This window comes from Ranitomeya imitator, chromosome 8, assembly GCF_032444005.1.
Source record: "Ranitomeya imitator isolate aRanImi1 chromosome 8, aRanImi1.pri, whole genome shotgun sequence".
NCBI lineage: Eukaryota > Metazoa > Chordata > Amphibia > Anura > Dendrobatidae > Ranitomeya > Ranitomeya imitator.
In genome coordinates this window covers 70,719,944-70,739,264 of record NC_091289.1, presented here as the reverse complement: position 1 = coordinate 70,739,264, position 19,321 = coordinate 70,719,944, and positions in this window count along the sequence as shown.

Sequence of the window (19,321 nt, the reverse complement as noted above, 5' to 3'; positions counted from 1 at the left end):
ATTTATCAAGATAATTGCGGAAAATATCATGCATGAAGGATTGGAACACAGATGGAGCATTAGAGAGCCCGAATGGCATCACAAGGTATTCAAAATGGCCTTCGGGCATATTAAATGCATTTTTCCATTCGTCACCCTGTTTAATACGAACAAGATTATATGCCCCTCGGAGGTCAATCTTAGTAAACCAACTAGCCCCCTTAATCTGAGCAAACAAATCAGAAAGCAAAGGCAAGGGGTATTGGAATTTGACCGTGATTTTATTAAGAAGACGATAATCTATACAGGGTCTCAAGGAGCCATCCTTCTTAGCAACAAAAAAGAAACCCGCTCCCAATGGTAACGAAGACGGCCGAATATTCCCTTTCTCCAAAGATTCCTTAACATAGCTCCGCATGGCGGCATGCTCTGGCACAGACAGATTGAAAAGTCAGGCCTTAGGGAACTTACAACCAGGAATCAAGTTAATAGCACAATCACAGTCCCTATGCGGAGGAAGGGAACTGGACTTGGGCTCATCAAATACATCCTGGAAATCCGACAAAAACTCAGGGACCTCAGAAGAGGGGGAAGAGGAAATTGACATCAAAGGAACGTCACTATATACCCCCTGACAACCCCAACTAGTCTCAGACATAGTTTTCCAATCCAGCACCGGATTATGTTCCTGTAACCATGGAAAACCCAGTACAACAACATCATGCAGGTTATGCAATACCAGAAAACGGCCATTTTCCTGATGTGCAGGAGCCATGTACATGGTCATCTGCGTTCAGTACTGAGGTTTATCCTTGGCCAATGGAGTAGCATCAATGTCCCTCAAAGGAATAGGGCTCTGCAAAGGCTGCAAGGAAAAACCACAGCGCCTGGCGAATTCTAAGTCCATTAAGTTCAGGGCAGCGCCTGAATCCACAAATGCCATGACAGAAAAGGACGACAATGAGCAAATCAGGGTCACAGATAAAAGAAATTTAGGCTGTACAGTACTAATGGTAACAGACCTAGCGACCCTCCTAGTACGTTTAGGGCAATCAGAAATAACATGAGCAGAATCACCACAGTAAAAACACAGCCTATTCTGACGTCTGAATTCCTGCCGTTCTGTTCTAGTCAAAATCCTATCACATTGCATAGGTTCAGGACTCTGCTCAGAGGACACTGCCATATGGTGCATAGCTTTGCGCTCGCGCAAACGCCGATCAATCTGAATAGCTAGAGACATAGATTTGCTCAAACCAGTAGGCGTAGGGAAGCCCACCATAACATCTTTAAGGGCTTCAGAAAGACCTTTTCTGAAAATAGCAGCCAGAGCATCCTCATTCCATTTAGTGAGCACCGACCATTTCCTAAATTTTTGGCAGTATATTTCTGCCGCTTCCTGACCTTGACACAAGGCCAACAGGGTTTTTTCTGCATGATCCACAGAATTAGGTTCGTCATACAATAATCCGAGCGCTTGAAAAAATGCGTCTACATTCAGCAATGCCGAATCCCCTGATTCAAGGGAGAATGCCCAGTCCTGAGGGTCACTGTTGTGAATTCTGTTGTCGAACTCCCTCCTGTGGTCGTGAATGGTACTTCGGCGAGTTCTGTCCATGGACTCCCTCTGGTGGCTGTGAGAGGAGCTGCTGCTTCTGAGGTTCCTTACACAGGTGACGTGGTTTAGCCTTTGGTTGGCTGCTCTATTTAACTCCACTCAGATCGTTACTCCATGCCAGCTGTCAATGTTCCTGCATTGGTTCAGTTCGCTCTTGGATCTTTCTGGTGACCTGTCTACTCCAGCAGAAGCTAAGTTCCTGCTAGTTATTATTTGTTCATTGTTTCCTTGTCCAGCTGGATATCATGATTTTGCCTTGCTAGCTGGAAGCTCTGGGATGCAGAGTGGCATCTCTGCACCGTTAGTCAGAGCGGAGGTCTTTTTGCACACTCTGCGTGGTCTTTTGTAGTTTTTTGTGCTGACCGCAAAGATACCTTTCCTATCCTCTGTCTGTTTAGTAAGTCTGGCCTCCCTTTGCTGAAACCTGTTTCATTTCTGCGTTTGTGACTTTCATCTTTACTCACAGTCAACATATGTGGGGGGCTGCCTTTTCCTTTGGGGAATTTCTCTGAGGCAAGGTAGGCTTTGTTTTCTATCTCTAGGGCTAGCTAGCTCTTAGGCTGTGAAGAGGCGTCTAGGGAGTGTCAGGAACGCTCTACGGCTTTTTCTAGTTGTTGTGATAGGATTAGGGGTTGTGGTCAGCAGAGCTCCCACATCCCAGAGCTTGTCCTGTGTGAGTTTAACTATCAGGTCGTGCCGGGTGCTCCTAACCACCAGGTCCACAACAGTACAGCTGGCCCAAAGTATTAATGCATCTCAATAGAGGGATAAGAGAAGTTCTGAGACCATTTTTTTTTCTTTGCACTGTGTTTTGTCTTTCTTTTCCCCTAAACCTTTGGGTGGTTCAGGACACAGGTGTAGATATGGACATTCAAGGTCTGTCCTCTTGCGTGGATCATCTCACTGCAAGGGTACAAAACATTCAAGATTTTGTGGTTCAGAATCCGATGTTAGAGCCTAGAATTCCTATTCCTGATTTATTTTCTGGGGATAGATCTAAGTTCCTGAATTTCAAAAATAATTGTAAACTGTTTCTAGCTTTGAAACCCCGCTCCTCTGGTGACCCCGGTCAACAAGTAAAAATCATTATTTCTTTGTTGCGTGGTGACCCTCAAGACTGGGCATTTTCCCTTGCGCCAGGAGATCCTGCATTGCGTGATGTTGATGCGTTTTTTTCTGGCGCTTGGATTGCTTTATGATGAACCAAATTCAGTGGATCAGGCAGAGAAAATCTTGCTGGCTTTGTGTCAGGGTCAGGATGAAGCGGAGGTGTACTGTCAGAAGTTTAGAAAGTGGTCTGTGCTTACTCAGTGGAATGAGTGTGCCCTGGCGGCAATTTTTAGAAAGGGTCTTTCTGAAGCCCTTAAGGATGTCATGGTGGGATTTCCCACGCCTGCTGGTCTGATTGAGTCTATGTCCTTGGCCATTCAGATTGATCGGCGCTTGCGTGAGCGCAAAGCTGTGCACCATTTGGCGGTATTCTCTGAGCATAGGCCTGAGCCTATGCAGTGTGATAGGACTTTGACCAGAGCTGAACGGCAAGAACACAGACGTCGGAATGGGCTGTGTTTTTACTGTGGTGAATCCACTAATGCTATCTCCGATTGTCCTAAGCGCACTAAGCGGTTCGCTAGGTCTGCCACCATTGGTACGGTACAGTCTAAATTTCTTTTGTCCGTTACTCTGATTTGCTCTCTGTCGTCCTATTCTGTTGTGGCATTTGTGGATTCAGGCGCTGCCCTGAATTTGATGGACTTGGAGTTTGCCAGGCGCTGTGGTTTTTTCTTGGAGCCCTTGCAGTATCCTATTCCATTGAGAGGAATTGATGCTACACCTTTGGCCAAGAATAAACCTCAGTACTGGACTCAATAGACCATGTGCATGGCTCCTGCACATCAGGAGGATATTCACTTTTTGGTGTTGCATAATCTGCATGATGTGGTCGTTTTGGGGTTGCCATGGCTACAGGTCCATAATCCAGTGTTGGATTGGAAATCTATGTCTGTATCCGGCTGGGGTTGTCAGGGGGTACATGGTGATGTTCCATTGTTGTCAATTTCGCCTTTCACTCCTTCTGAAGTCCCTGAGTTTTTGTCGGATTACCGGGATGTATTTGAGGAGCCCAAATCCGGTGCCCTACCTCCTCATAGGGATTGCGATTGTGCTATTAATTTGATTCCTGGTAGTAAGTTTCCTAAGGGCCGACTGTTTAATTTATCTGTGCCAGAACACGCCGCTATGCGGAGTTATATAAAGGAATCCTTGGAGAAGGGTCATATTCGCCCGTCATCGTCACCATTGGGAGCAGGGTTCTTTTTTGTGGCCAAGAAGGATGGCTCTTTGAGACCTTGTATTGATTACTGCCTTCTTAATAAGATCACAGTCAAATTTCAGTATCCTTTGTCGCTGCTGTCTGATTTGTTTGCTCGGATTAAGGGCGCTAGTTGGTTCACCAAGATAGATCTTCAAGGGACTTATAATCTTGTGCGAATTAAACAGGGCGATGAATGGAAAACAGCATTTAATACATCCGAGGGCCATTTTGAGTACCTGGTTATGCCATTCGGGCTTTCTAATGCTCCATCTGTGTTTCAGTCCTTTATGCATGACATCTTCCGAGAGTACCTGGATAGATTCATGATTGTATATTTGGATGACATTTTGGTCTTTTCGGATGATTGGGAGTCTCATGTGAAGCAGGTCAGAATGGTGTTCCAGGTCCTTCGTGCGAATTCCTTGTTTGTGAAGGGGTCAAAGTGTCTCTTTGGAGTTCAGAAGGTTTCATTTTTGGGTTTCATTTTTTCCCCTTCTACTATCGAGATGGACCCTGTTAAAGTTCAGGCCATTTATGATTGGACTCAGCCGACATCTGTGAAGAGCCTGCAGAAGTTCCTGGGCTTTGCTAATTTTTACTGTCACTTCATCGCTAATTTTTCTAGTATTGCTAAACCGTTGACTGATTTGACCAAGAAAGGTGCTGATGTGGTCAATTGGTCCTCTGCGGCTGTAGAGGCTTTTCAGGAGTTGAAGCGTCGTATTTCTTCTGCCCCTGTGTTGTGCCAGCCAGATGTTTCGCTCCCGTTTCAGGTCGAGGTTGATGCTTCTGAAATTGGAGCAGGGGCTGTTTTGTCGCAAAGAAGTTCTGATGGCTCGGTGATGAAACCATGTGCCTTCTTTTCTAGAAAATTCTCGCCTGCTGAGCGCAATTATGATGTTGGCAATCGAGAGTTGTTGGCCATGAAGTGGGCATTCGAGGAGTGGCGACATTGGCTTGAAGGAGCTAAACATCGCGTGGTGGTCTTGACGGATCACAAGAATTTGACTTATCTCGAGTCTGCCAAACGGTTGAATCCTAGACAGGCTCGATGGTCGCTCTTTTTCTCCCGTTTTGATTTTGTGGTTTCATACCTTCCGGGATCTAAGAATGTGAAGGCTGATGCCCTGTCAAGGAGTTTTGTGCCTGACTCTCCGGGTGTTCTGGAGCCGGCGGGTATTCATAAAGAGGGGGTAATTTTGTCTGCCATCTCCCCTGATTTGCGGCGCGTGCTGCAGAAGTTTCAGGCTGATAGACCTGACCGTTGTCCAACGTAGAAACTGTTTGTCTCTGATAGATGGACTAGTAGAGTTATCTCTGAGGTTCATTGTTCGGTGTTGGCTGGTCATCCTGGAATCTTTGGTACTAGAGATTTGGTGGCTAGATCCTTTTGGTGGCCTTCTTTGTCACGGGATGTGCGTTCTTTTGTGCAGTCCTGTGGGACTTGTGCTCGGGCTAAGCCCTGCTGTTCTCATGCCAGTGGGTTGCTTTTGCCCTTGCCGGTCCCGAAGAGGCCCTGTACGCATATTTCCATGGATTTTATTTCTGATCTCCCTGTTTCTCAAAGGATGTCGGTCATTTGGGTGGTTTGTGATCGCTTCTCTAAGATGGTTCATTTGGTACCCTTGTCTAAATTGCCTTCCTCCTCTGATTTGGTGCCATTGTTTTTCCAGCATGTGGTTCGTTTGCATGGCATTCCGGAGAACATCGTCTCGGACAGAGGTTCCCAGTTTGTTTCGAAGTTTTGGCGGTCCTTTTGTGCTAAGATGGGCATTGATTTGTCTTTTTCTTCGGCTTTCCATCCTCAGACTAATGGCCAAACCGAACGAACTAATCAGACTTTGGAAACATATCTGAGCTGCTTTGTTTCTGCTGATCAGGATGATTGGGTGTCCTTCTTGCCTTTGGCTGAGTTCGCCCTTAATAATCGGGCCAGCTCGGCTACTTTGGTTTCTCCCTTTTTCTGTAATTCTGGTTTCCATCCTCGTTTCTCTTCAGGGCAGGTTGAGCCTTCGGACTGTCCTGGTGTGGATACTGTGGTGGACAGGTTGCAGCAGATTTGGACTCACGTGGTGGACAATTTGACATTGTCCCAGGAGAAGGCTCAACGTTTTGCTAACCGCCGGCGCTGTGTTGGTCCCCGACTTCGTGTTGGGGATTTGGTTTGGTTGTCATCTCGTCATGTTCCTATGAAGGTTTCCTCTCCTAAGTTTAAGCCTCGTTTCATTGGGCCATATAAGATTTCTGAAGTTCTTAATCCTGTGTCATTTCGTTTGGACCTTCCAGCTTCTTTTGCCATCCATAATGTGTTCCATAGGTCGTTGTTGCGGAGATACGTGGCGCCTATGGTTCCCTCCGTTGATCCTCCTGCCCCGGTGTTGGTCGAGGGGGAGTTGGAGTATGTGGTGGAGAAGATTTTGGATTCTCGTGTTTCGAGACGGAAACTCCAGTACCTGGTCAAGTGGAAGGGTTATGGTCAGGAAGATAATTCCTGGGTTTTTGCCTCTGATGTTCATGCTGCCGATCTAGTTCGTGCCTTTCATTTAGCTCATCCTGATTGGCCTGGGGGCTCTGGTGAGGATTCGGTGACCCCTCCTCAAGGGGGGGTACTGTTGTGAATTCTGTTGCCGAACTCCCTCCTGTGGTCGTGAATGGTACTTCGGCGAGTTCTGTCCATGGACTCCCTCTGGTGGCTGTTAGTGGAGCTGCTGCCTCTGAGGTTCCTTACACAGGTGACGTGGTTTATCCTTTGGTTGGCTGCTCTATTTAAGTCCACTCAGATCATTACTCCATGCCAGCTGTCAATGTTCCTGCATTGGTTCAGTTCGCTCTTGGATCTTTCTGGTGACCTGTCTACTCCAGCAGAAGCTAAGTTCCTGCTAGTTATTATTTGTTCATTGTTTCCTTGTCCAGCTGGATATCATGATTTTGCCTTGCTAGCTGGAAGCTCTGGGATGCAGAGTGGCATCTCCGCAACGTTAGTCGGTGCGGAGGTCTTTTTGCACACTCTGCGTGGTCTTTTGTAGTTTTTTGTGCTGACCGCAAAGATACCTTTCCTATCCTCTGTCTGTTTAGTAAGTCTAGCCTCCCTTTGCTGAAACCTGTTTCATTTCTGCGTTTGTGACTTTCATCTTTACTCACAGTCAATATATGTGGGGGGCTGCCTTTTCCTTTGGGGAATTTCTCTGAGGCAAGGTAGGCTTTGTTTTCTATCTCTAGGGCTAGGTAGCTCTTAGGCTGTGAAGAGGCGTCTAGGGAGTGTCAGGAACGCTCTACGGCTTTTTCTAGTTGTTGTGATAGGATTAGGGGTTGCGGTCAGCAGAGCTCCCACATCCCAGAGCTTGTCCTGTGTGAGTTTAACTATCAGGTCGTGCCGGGTGCTCCTAACCACCAGGTCCACAACAGGTCACCACGCAGCAAGGATATGATGATTTTAACTTGCTGAATGGGATCACCAGAAGAACGGGGTTTCAAAGCAAAAAACAATTTGCAGTTATTTTTAATGTTCAAAAACTTGGATCTGTCCCCAAAAAACAAATCAGGAGTAGGAATTCTAGGCTCCAAAGCCGGAGTCTGGACAACTTAATCTTGGATACTCTGTACTCTTTCAGCAAGTTGATCCACACGAGAAAACAAACCCTGAACATCCATGCCAGAGCATAAATCCTGAACCACCCAGAGATCAAGAGGAAAAAAAAGACAAAAGAGAGCACACAAAAAAAAATGGCTCAGAATTTTTTCCTTCTTTTGAGATGCATTTAATTCATTTTTGTCCACTTGTACTGTTATGATCTGGTGGTTTAGGAGCAACATGGGACGAGCTCTGACGGAGGTGGTACCTGTACTGACCGCAGTCCCTAAGCTCAACACAACACTAGAAGTAGCCGTGGGATGCTCCTAACACTCCCTAGGCACCTCGTCACAGCCTGAGAACTAACTACCCCTAAGGATAGAAACAGGAAAACTATTTTGCCTCAGAGAAAATCCCCAAAGGATAGATAGCCCCTCACAAGTAATGACTGTGAGTGGAGAGGGAAAAGACATACACAGAATGAAACCAGGATGAGCACAGGAGGCCAGTCTAGCTAGATAGATAGGACAGGATGGAATACTGTGCGGTCAGTATAAAACACTACAAAAAATCCACACAGAGTTTACAAAAATCTCCACACCTGACTAATAGGTGTGGAGGGTATATCTGCTTCCCAGAGCTTCCAGCATCACAGAATTAATTCATACTGACAAGCTGGACAAACATAGAAAGCACAGAACGGATAAGTCCACAACCTGTGGACAGAAAAGAGCAAGCAAGGACTTAGCTTTGCTGAACTGGTCAGGATAACAGGGAAATCCAAAGAGATGTGAATCCAACCAGGAACCATTGACAAGTGGCACAAGCTTAAGGAAAGAGCCAGGCTAAATAGCCGAGCAGAATAGACAATCAGTGGAAGCAGCTGCTGACAGCTAAATCCAAGGAGTAGCCACTCCACTTAAAACCACCGGAGCAAGCCCAAGAGCAGAACTCACAAAAGTACCACTTACAACCACCGGGGGGAGCCCAAGAGCGGAATTCACAACAGGCAATATACTACGTGGCTGGGCAATATACTACAAGGCTGGCCAATATACTACGGGGGCTGTGCAATATACTACGTGGAGATGCATATTCTAGAATACCCGATGCGTTAGAATCGGGCCACCATCTAGTATATATATGTTTATATTTCATACAGAGCTAGATAGCATAAAAGCCAGTAATTCAATTGTCGGCTTTTGCTAAATCATTATTGAACCCGACAGGATATAAAACATGGTTTACATACAGTAAACCATTGCATATCTGTTAGATTTTTATATATCCCTCACTAATAATGTTAGAAGTGTTTGTGTGTAAAATTTGGGAGCTCTAGATGTTAAATTAAAGGGTTAATTCACGGAAAAAACTGGCGTGGACTCCCGCACAATTTTCTCCACTAGAGAGGGAAAGCCAGAGACTGAGGGCAGAAATTAATAGCCTAGGCTAGAGAGGGAACATGGTTATTGACCCCCCCGGATAAAAACATCTGCCCACAGCCACCCCAGAAAAGGCACTTAGCCTCTCTTCTCCCACTGCCCTGTGGCATTGGCATATGGAGTAATAAGGGGTTGCTATTGTAAGGTGACATTAAGCCTGGTTAATAATGGAGAGGTGTCAATAAGACACCTATCCTTTATTATGCCACTAGTCTCAAAGACTTAAAAAAACACACACACGTTAAGAATAAAGTATTTTAATGAAATAAACACACAGGTTTCATTATCTTTAATGTACGCTCAATCCAACGGAAGACCCTCGTTCTCCTGTAAAAAATTCCACAATAAAAAGCAACAATATCCCATACCTGTCCACCGTACAGTCATGTCCCACACTGTAAATCCATCTCAAGGGGATAAATACATTTACAACCGGGAGCGATGAAACCTGTGTGTTCGTTTCATTAAAATACTTTATACTTAATGTGTATGTGTTTTTTTTAACCCTTTCAGACTAGTGGCTTAATAATGGATAGGTGTCCTATTGACATCTCTCCATTTTTAACCAGGCTTAATGTCACCTTATATTAGCAAGGTGACATTAACCCCGTTTTACCCCATATCCCACCGCTATAGGGGAGTGGGAAGAGAGAGGCTAAGTGCCAGAATAGACGCATCTTACAGATGCCCCTTTTCTGGAGTGGCTGGGGGCAGATGTTTTTAGCCAGGAGGGGGCCAATAACCATGGTCCCTCTCTGGGCTATTAATATCTGCCATCAGTCACTGGCTTTCCCTCTCATGCCAGTTTTTTCTGTGAATTAACCCTTAATTTAACACCTAGAGCTCCCAAATTTTACACACATACACTTCTAACATTATTAGTGAGGGATGTATACAAATCTAACTGATATGAAATGGTTTACTGTATGTAAACCATGTCTCATATTCTGTCGGGTTAGGTAAGGATTTAGCCAAAGCCGACAATTGAATTACCGCCTTTTCTGCTATCTAACTCTGTATTCAATATACCGTATATACTCGAGTATAAGCCGACCTCCCTAATTTTGCAACAAAAAACTGGGAAAACTAATTGACTCGAGTATAAGCCTAGGGTGGAAAATGCAGCAGCTAGGGGTAAATGTTAAAAATAAAAATAGATTCCAATAAAAGTAAAACTAATTGAGACATCAGTAGGTTAAGTGTTTTTGAATATCCATATTGAATCAAGAGCCCAATATAATGCTCCATACAGTTCATTATGGCCCCATAAGATGCTCCATACAAAATAGGCCCCATATAATGCTCCATACAGTTCATTATGGCGCATAAGATGCTCTATATATATGCCCCATATAATGCTCCATGCAGTTCTTTATGGCCCCATAAGATGCTCCACACAAAATAGGCCCCATATAATGCTCCATACAGTTCATTATGGCCCCATAAGATGATCCATATTCAAATATGCCCCATATAATAATCCATGCAGTTCTTTATGGCCCCATAAGATGCTCCATACAAAATATGCCCCATATAATGCACAATGCAGTTCTTTATGGCCCCATAAGATGCCCCATATAATGCTACATTCAGTTCTTTATGGCCCCATAGATGCCCCATATAATGCTCCATGCAGTTCTTTATGGCCCCACAGATGCCCCATATAATGCTCCATGCAGTTATGGCCCCATATAATGCTCCATGCAGTTATGAACCCATAGATGCCCCATATAATGCTCCATGCAGTTATGGCCCCATATAATGCTCCATGCAGTTATGGTCCCATAGATGCCCCATATAATGCTCCAGGCAGTTCTTGCCATGCATTGTGCCACATGTAATGCTGCTGCTGCTGCACTAAAAAAAAAAAATGACATACTCCCCTCTCGTCGCTGCTCCTCAGTGTCCCGTCTCTCTGCACTGACTGTTCAGACAGAGGGCAGCGCTCACACTAATACGTCATCGCGCCCTCTGACCTGAACATACTCAGCACACTCCAAAATGTCTGATGTAAAAAGGGGGTGTTTAATACATACAGTATTCACATTCACAAACGTTTCGGTCTGCAAAGACCTTCATCAGTGTGCTCTAATGTTTAAAGACAAAGGGCATATATTGTACACGCGTATTTTATTTAGAATTTTGCATCAGGTATTGGAGTTGAACAGGGTAAGCTGCTTACAGGGAGAGGGCTGACACTAGCCTGTCGAGCACAGGAGATGACTCAGGGAGAGCTCATTACTAGAGGGCTAAACTAGCCGATCATGCCAATAGGAGATCCAGGAGTAGAGGACGCGGTATCCACCGCAAGTCCACGGCGCAGAAAGGTGAATATAACATACTCACCTGCTCCCAGCGCTCCTGACGCGGTCCCTGTATGTCCCACGGTATTCGGGCGCCTGCAGCTTCTTCCTGTAGTGAGCGGTCACATGGTGCCGCTCATTACAGTAATCAATATGCGGCTCCACCCCTATGGGAGTGGAGTCCATATTCATAACTTTAATGAGCGGTACCAGTGACCGCTGAACAGGGGAAGAAGCTGCAGGCGCCCGAAGACCGTGGGACATGCAGGGACCGCATCAGGAGCGCTGGGAGCAGGTGAGTATTTGACAGGTGCCCCCCCTCACCCGCCGACCCCCCCGCCTTCCATGACTCGAGTATAAGCCGAGAGGGGCACTTTCAGCCCATTTTTTTGGGCTGAAAATCTCGGCTTATTCTCGAGTATATACGGTATATATATATATATATATATATATATATATATATATATATGTGTGTCTCACTGACATACATATATATATATATCTGTAATATGTGTAGACATTTATTTTATCTATTCTATTCTAACCTATCAGTATGATTTTACAGTACACTGCACTGAATTACCAGCTTTTCTTTAGGACACCGGTGTGTATTTCTCGCAAGTCACACTGATGGTCCATGTGGTGTGCGAGTTTTTCTTGCACCCAGAGACTTTCATTGGCATTTCTCGGCCAATATACGGTGAAAATCGCAGCATGCTGCGATTTCCCTTGAACGTATAATACGGCCGAGAAAATAACGGATTTGGTCCGAGTGCTATGTGATTTTTTATTGCATAGCACTCGTCTGTATTACAGCCTAATGTGACCCCGGCCTTAGAGTCTTTCTGCTTTTCCTTATATATTAGATGCAGCCATGGAACCATGTAGAGGAGGATACGTTTCATCTGTACATGTCACATGTGCAGGATACAGCAGCCATTCACATGACTCAGCTGTGTACTAGGGAGGGATAGCTTTTATATCCATGTCATATGTAAGGGTGTGACAGGCCGGACATGCTGCACATTTCTATTTTATAGGTCCTAGGGGGGTTGTGTATTATATCTGTGTGATTCTAATGTGGGGGAGGGGTATAGATTCTGTGCAGCTGCTTGTAACCTCCATGTCTAAGGCCGGCGTCACACACAGCGTATGAAAATACGGTCCGTACATTACGGCCATAATACGCTGAAAAGTCCCGAAAATAGTGGTCCGTAGCTCCTCCGTAGGCAGGGTGTGTCACAGTTTTTTGCGCATGGCATCCTCCGTATGTAATCCGTATGGCAGCCGTAATGCGTGTTTTTATCGCAGGCTTGCAAAACTGACATACGGCTATACAAGGGATCCATGTGTTAAAAAAAAAAAAAAAAACATATATACTGTCTCTCTCTCTCTCTCTCTCTCTATATATATATGTCAGGGAGACACATATATGTATATATATTATTACTTCATACAGCGCAAGATAGCAGAAAGCCGGTAATTCAATTACCGGCTTTTGCTTTCTCCTTCCTAAACCCGACATGATATGAGACATGGTTTACATACAGTAAACCATCTCATATCACCATTTTTTTTGCATATTCCACACTACTAATGTCAGTAGTGTGTATATGCAAAATTTGGCCGTTCTAGCTATTAAATTAAAGGGTTAAATGGTGGAAAAAATTGGCGTGGGCTCCCGCACAATTTTCTCCGCCAGAGTAGTAAAGCCAGTGACTGAGGGCAGATATTAATAGCCTGGAGAGGGTCCATGGTTATTGCCCCCCCCCCCCCCCTGGCTAAAAACACCTGCCCCCAGCCACCCCAGAAAAGGCACATCTGTAAGATGCGCCTATTCTGGCACTTGGCCACTCTCTTCCCATTCCCGTGTAGCGGTGGGATATGGGGTAATGAAGGGTTAATGCCACCTTGCTATTGTAAGGTGACATTAAGCCTAATTAATAATGTTGAGGCGTCAATTATGACACCTATCCATTATTAATCCAATACTAGTAAAGGGTTAAAAAAAAACACACATTATTAAAAATTAATTTATTGAAAAAATCACAAAGGCTGTTGTATTAATTTATTCTACTCTCAATCCTACTCTCAATCCTCAATCGTGGGAACTTTCCTAGAAAGCTCCCTTGCTCGAGATCATAAGAGGGCGCCCTCTGCTGGTTGTCCTCATATGAACTCGAGCCAGGGAGCTTTCTAGGAAAGTTCCCAGATCTAGGAACAGCCAGCAGAGGGCGCCTCACCGCAAATGAAGCTAAATATAGATCATTGACCTATATTTAGCTTCATTCGCCGGGGTTTTGCAGAAATGAGCATCCTGCATTAGCGGAGCTCGTGTCTGCAAAATATTTTAACCCCTTCAGATGGATCTACATCGTTGGACGTGCCAGATCCTCGGAAGGTATGTATATTGTTGGTTTTTTGTTTTTTTTAATTTACAGATCGAGGGTCTTCAGTGAGTGGATTGAGAGTAGAATAAATTAATACAACAGCCTTTGTGATTTTTTCAATAAATTAATTTTTAATAATGTGTGTGTGTTTTTTTTTAACCCTTTACTAGTATTGGATTAATAATGGATAGGTGTCATAATTGACGCCTCAACATTATTAATTAGGCTTAATGTCACCTTACATTAGCAAGGTGGCATTAACCCTTCATTACCCCACATCCCACCGCTACACGGTAATGGGAAGAGAGTGGCCAAGTGCCAGAATAGGCGCATCTTCCAGATGTGCCTTTTCTGGGGTGGCTGGGGGCAGATGTTTTTAGCCGGGGGGGGGCCAATAACCATGGACCCTCTCCAGGCTATTAATATCTGCCCTCAGTCACTGGCTTTACTACTCTGGCGGAGAAAATTGTGCGGGAGCCCACGCCAATTTTTTCCACCATTTAACCCCTTATTTTACTAGCTAGAACGGCCAAATTTTGCATATACACACTACTAACATTAGTAGTGTGGAATATGCAAAAAAAATGGTGATATGAGATGGTTTACTGTATGTAAACCATGTCTCAAATCATGTCGGGTTTAGGAAGGAGAAAGCAAAAGCCGGTAATTGAATTACCGGCTTTTCTCTCTAACAGCGCTGCGTATTCCTCTCAAGTCACACTGCTGGTCCGTGTGTAATCCGTATTTTTGGGGCTTCCATAGACTTTCATTGACGTTTTATTTGCGCAATACGGTGACAAACGCAGCATGCTGCGATTTTCTACGGCCGTAGAAAGCCGTATAATATGGATCAGTTTAATACGGCAGATAGGAGCAGGGGCATAGAGAATAATTGTGCCGTATTTTTTGCGAGTTTTACGGACGTAGTTTCTGCGCTCTTACGTCCGTAAAACTCGCAAGTGTGACGCCGGCCTAAGGCTATGTGCACACGTTGCAGATTTGACTGTGGAATTTTCTGTGCAGATTCTGCATTTCTTGGCAGAAAACGCAGGTCAGAATCTGCTCCTTTTTTTGGTATGTGCACACATTGCAGATTGTGCGGATTTCTTCCTTTTTTCAGCCCTGCAGCTTTCTATTATGGAATAGGTACAGAAATGCAGCAGATCTGCAAAAAGAATTGACATGGTCCTTTTTTGAATCTGCTGCGTTTTCTGTGCAGATTTTTCCACACCATTAGCACAGCATTTTATTTTTTCCATTAATTTACATTGTACTGTAAATCACTTGCGGATCTGCAGTGTTTCTGAGTGGAAAAAAAAGCTGCAGATCTGCAGGAAATCTGCAATGTGTGCACATACCCTAAGGCTAAGTGCACACATAAGAAAAGAGGTGCAGAATTTTCTGCACAAAATCCGCATCTCCTGGCAGAATCTGCAGGTGCGGATTTCCTGCAGTTTTTATGCAGGAGTGTGTTTTTTGTGCGGAATTGATGCGGATTTTCTGCAGTTTTTACCACTGCGGATTTCTCTTAATGGAGGGGTGCAGAAACACTGCAGATCTGCACAAAAGAAGTGTCATGCACTTCTTTGAAATTTGCAGCGTTTCTGCATGGATTTTTCTGCACCATGTGCACAGCGTTTTTTTTTTCACATTGACTTACATTGTACTGTAAATCACAGTGCAGATCTGCAGCGTTTCTGCGCAGAAAAAAACGCTGCAGATCTGCACTAAATCTGCACTAAATCTACATCATGTGCATACAGCCTAAGGCCGGTTTCACACGTCCAGATAATTCCGGTACCGGAAAAAATCGGTATCGGAATTATCCGTGTCCGTGTGCCCCTATGTTTCTGTGGCACATCAGTGCGGCACACGTGTGCCGCCCGTGTGCCCACTGGGTACGACACGCACCGTGCTGGGTACCACACGTACCAGCATCTGGTGCTGAAGCCGCGATTCATATCTTCCCTGCAGCAGTGTTTGCTGCAGAGAAGATATGAATAATAGTGTTTAAAATAAAGATCTATGTGCCCCCCGCCCTCCCAACCCCTGTGCGCCCCCCGCTGTTCTGAAAATACTCGCGAAGCTCCCTCGTTGGCTGTCGCTACTTCCCGTTCTGGCCGCATCTTCTCATGTATGCGGTCACGTGGGGCCGCTGATTACAGTAATGAATATGCGGCTCCACCCCTATGGGAGGTGGAGCCGCATATTCATTATTGTAAATGAGCGGCCCCACGTGACCGCATACATGAGAAGATGCGGCCAGAACAGGAAGCAGCGACAGCCAATGAGGGAGCTGGGTGAGTATTTTCAGAACAGCGGGGGGGCGCACAGGTTGGGCACATAGATCTTTATTTTAAACACTATTATTCATATCTTCTCTGCAGCAAACGCTGCTGCAGGGAAGATATGAATGGCGGCTTCAGCACCAGTGGGGGGGACAGCGCTTAATGTAGCGCTGTCTCCTGCACGGCACACGGACAACGTCCGTGTGCGGTACGTGTTTTACACGGACCCTTTGACTTTAATGGGTCCGTGTAATACGTGCGCTCCCACGAACACTGACATGTCTTCGTGTTTGGCACACGGAGACACGGTCCGCAAAAAATCAATGACATCTGCACAGATGCATTGATTTTTATGTGTCTACGTGTGTCAGTGTCTCCGGTACGTGAGGAAACTGTCACCTCACGTACTGGAGACACTGACGTGTGAAACAGGCCTAAAGGGTGTGTGCACACATTGAGTATTTGCAGTTTATTTTTTTGCACCAAAAAAGTGTTGTCAGGAAAAACGCTTCATACCATGCTCATGTTCTTGTACTGCAATTAATCCCCAGGGTAAGGCTGCCGTCACACTTTCAGTATTTGGTCAGTATTTTACATCAGTATTTGTTAGCCCAAACCAGGAGTGGGTGATAAATACAGAAGTGGTGCATATGTTTCTATTATACTTTTCCTCTATTTGTTCCACTCCTGGTTTTGGCTTACAAATACTGATGTAAAATACTGACCAAATACTGAATGTGTGACGGCAGCCTAACGACGAGGCACAGACTCTGCTTATTACACACTTCCATAGTGAGGGAGTGGCGTTCTGTGTTTTTCTGAGTTGTTCTTTGTGTGCTGCTCATGTTTCTAGCCTTGTGGTGAGGAGGGATAGGCTCAGTGCTCAGGTTTCTGCTCTGCTCAGTCTCTGATCTATGTGGGGGAGGGATGGTTATTGCAAAACCCTGCACTGGGGGAAGGGAGCACTCTTTGTTCCTGCTAAGGATTATTTTCTGGATTTGCTGATGTTTCTAGATCATTCTATCTCTTTATTTAAAATCTTATATGAAATATACAACATGTGATGCAATACATTGGAGTGGTAAAACGTAATTCTCATTCCCTGTAACACTTTTCTAATTTGGTGCAAGTACAGGGTGGGCCATTTATATGGATACACCTAAATAAAATGGGAATGGTTGGTGATATAAACTTCCTGTTTGTGGCACATTAGTATATGGGAGGGGGAAGCTTTTCAAGATGTGTGGTGACCATGGTGGCCATTTTGAAGTCGGCCATTTTGGATCCAATTTTATTTTTTCCAATGGGAAGAGGGTCATGTGACACATCAAATTTATTGAGAATTTCACAAGAAAAACAATGGTGTGCTTGGTTTTAACATAACTTTATTCATTCGTGAGTTATTTACAAGTTTATGACCACTTATAAAACGTGTTCAAAGTGCTGCTCATTGTGTTGGATTGTCAAGGCAACCCTCTTCTCCCACTCTTGACACAGTGATAGCAACACCATAGAAGAAATGCCAGCACAGGCTTCCAGTATCCGTTGTCTCAGATGCTGCACATCTCATATCTTCACAGCATAGACAATTGCCTTCAGATGACCCAAAAAGATAAAAGTCTAAGGGGGTTAGATCGGGAGACCTTGGTCGCCATTCAACTGGCCCACTACGACCAATCTACTTTCCAGGAAACTGTTCATGTAGGAATGCTCGGACCTGACACCCATAATGTGGTGGTGCACCATCTTGGGTGTCAGGTCCAAGCATTCGTACATGAACAATTTCCTGGAAATTGGATTTATCGTCGTGGGCCAGTTGAATGACCATCGTCACTACCCATCTTGAAAAGTTTTCCCCCTCCCATATACTAATGTGCCACAAACAGGAAGTTGATGTAGAGAAGGAAATGTTTCATCTGTACATGTCACATGTGCAGGATACAGCAGCCATTCACATGACTCAGCTGTGTGCTGGGGAGGGATAGCTTTTATATCTGTGTCATATGTAAGGGTGTGACAGGCCGAACATGCTGCACATTTCTATTTTGTAGGTCACACAGGGTTGTGTATTATATCTGTGTGATTCATCTGTAATGTTGGAGAGGGGTATGGATTCTGTGCTGCTGCTTGTGGCCTCCATGCATAATGTGTGCACACATTGAGTATTTGCAGCTTATTTTTTTGCACCAAAAAACAGTGTTGTCAGGAAAGACACTCCATACCATGCTCATGTTCTTGTGCCTTAACCCCTTCCCGACCTGTCACGCCATGTAGGTGCCATGAAAGTCGGTGCCAATCCGACCTGGGACGCCTATGTGGCGTCATGGAGGGATCGCATCCCTGCAGATCGGGTGAAAGGGTTAACTCCAATTTCACCCGATCTGCAGGGACAGGGGGAGTGGTACTTCAGCCCAGGGGGGTTGGCTTCACCCCCCCCCCCCCCGTGGCTACGATCGCTCTGATTGGCTGTTGAAAGTGAAACTGCCAATCAGAGCGATTTGTAATATTTCACCTATGAAAACTGGTGAAATATTACAATCCAGCCATGGCCGATGCTGCAATATCATCGGCCATTGCTGGAAATCCTGATCTGCTCCTCCCCCACCGCCACCGATCTCCTCCCCAGCCCTCCATCATCCTGTCTGCTCCCCCGTCCTCCTGTCAGCTCCCCTGTGCTCCGATCCCACCCCCGTGCTCCGATCCCCCCGTGCTCCGATCCCCCGTGCTCCGATCTGCCCCCCCATACTTACCGAGCCTCCTGGTGTCCGTCCGTATTCTCCTTGGGCGCCGCCATCTTCCAAAATGGCGGGCGCATGCGCAGTGCGCCCGCCGAATCTGCCTACCGACAGATTCGTTCCAGGTACATTTTGATCACTGTGATAAAACATATCACAGTGATCAAAATAAAAAAAAATAGTAAATGACCCCCCCCCCCCTTTATCACCCCCATAGGTAGGGACAATAATAAATAAAGAAAATATATATTTTTTTTTCCACTAGGGTTAGGGTTAAAACTAGGGTTAGGGTTAGAACTAGGGTTAGGGTTTTAGTTAGGGCTAGGGTTAGAGCTAAGGCTAGGGTTAGAACTAGGGCTAGGGTTAGAAATAGGCTATGTGCACACGGTGCGGATTTGGCTGCGGATCCGCAGCGGATTGACCGTGGATCCGCAGCGGATTTTATCCTGCTGCCCATGTGGAAATGAACAAATTTTGCTGTGCACCTGAAGGGTTAATAAACTTTTTGAATGTGGTTTTGAGCACCTTGAGGGGTGCAGTTTTTAGAATGGTGTCACTTTTGGGTATTTTCAGCCATATAGACCCCTCAAACTGACTTCATATGTGAGGTGGTGCCTAAAAAAAATGGTTTTGTAAATTTCGTTGTAAAAATGAGAAATCGCTGGTCAAATTTTAACCCTT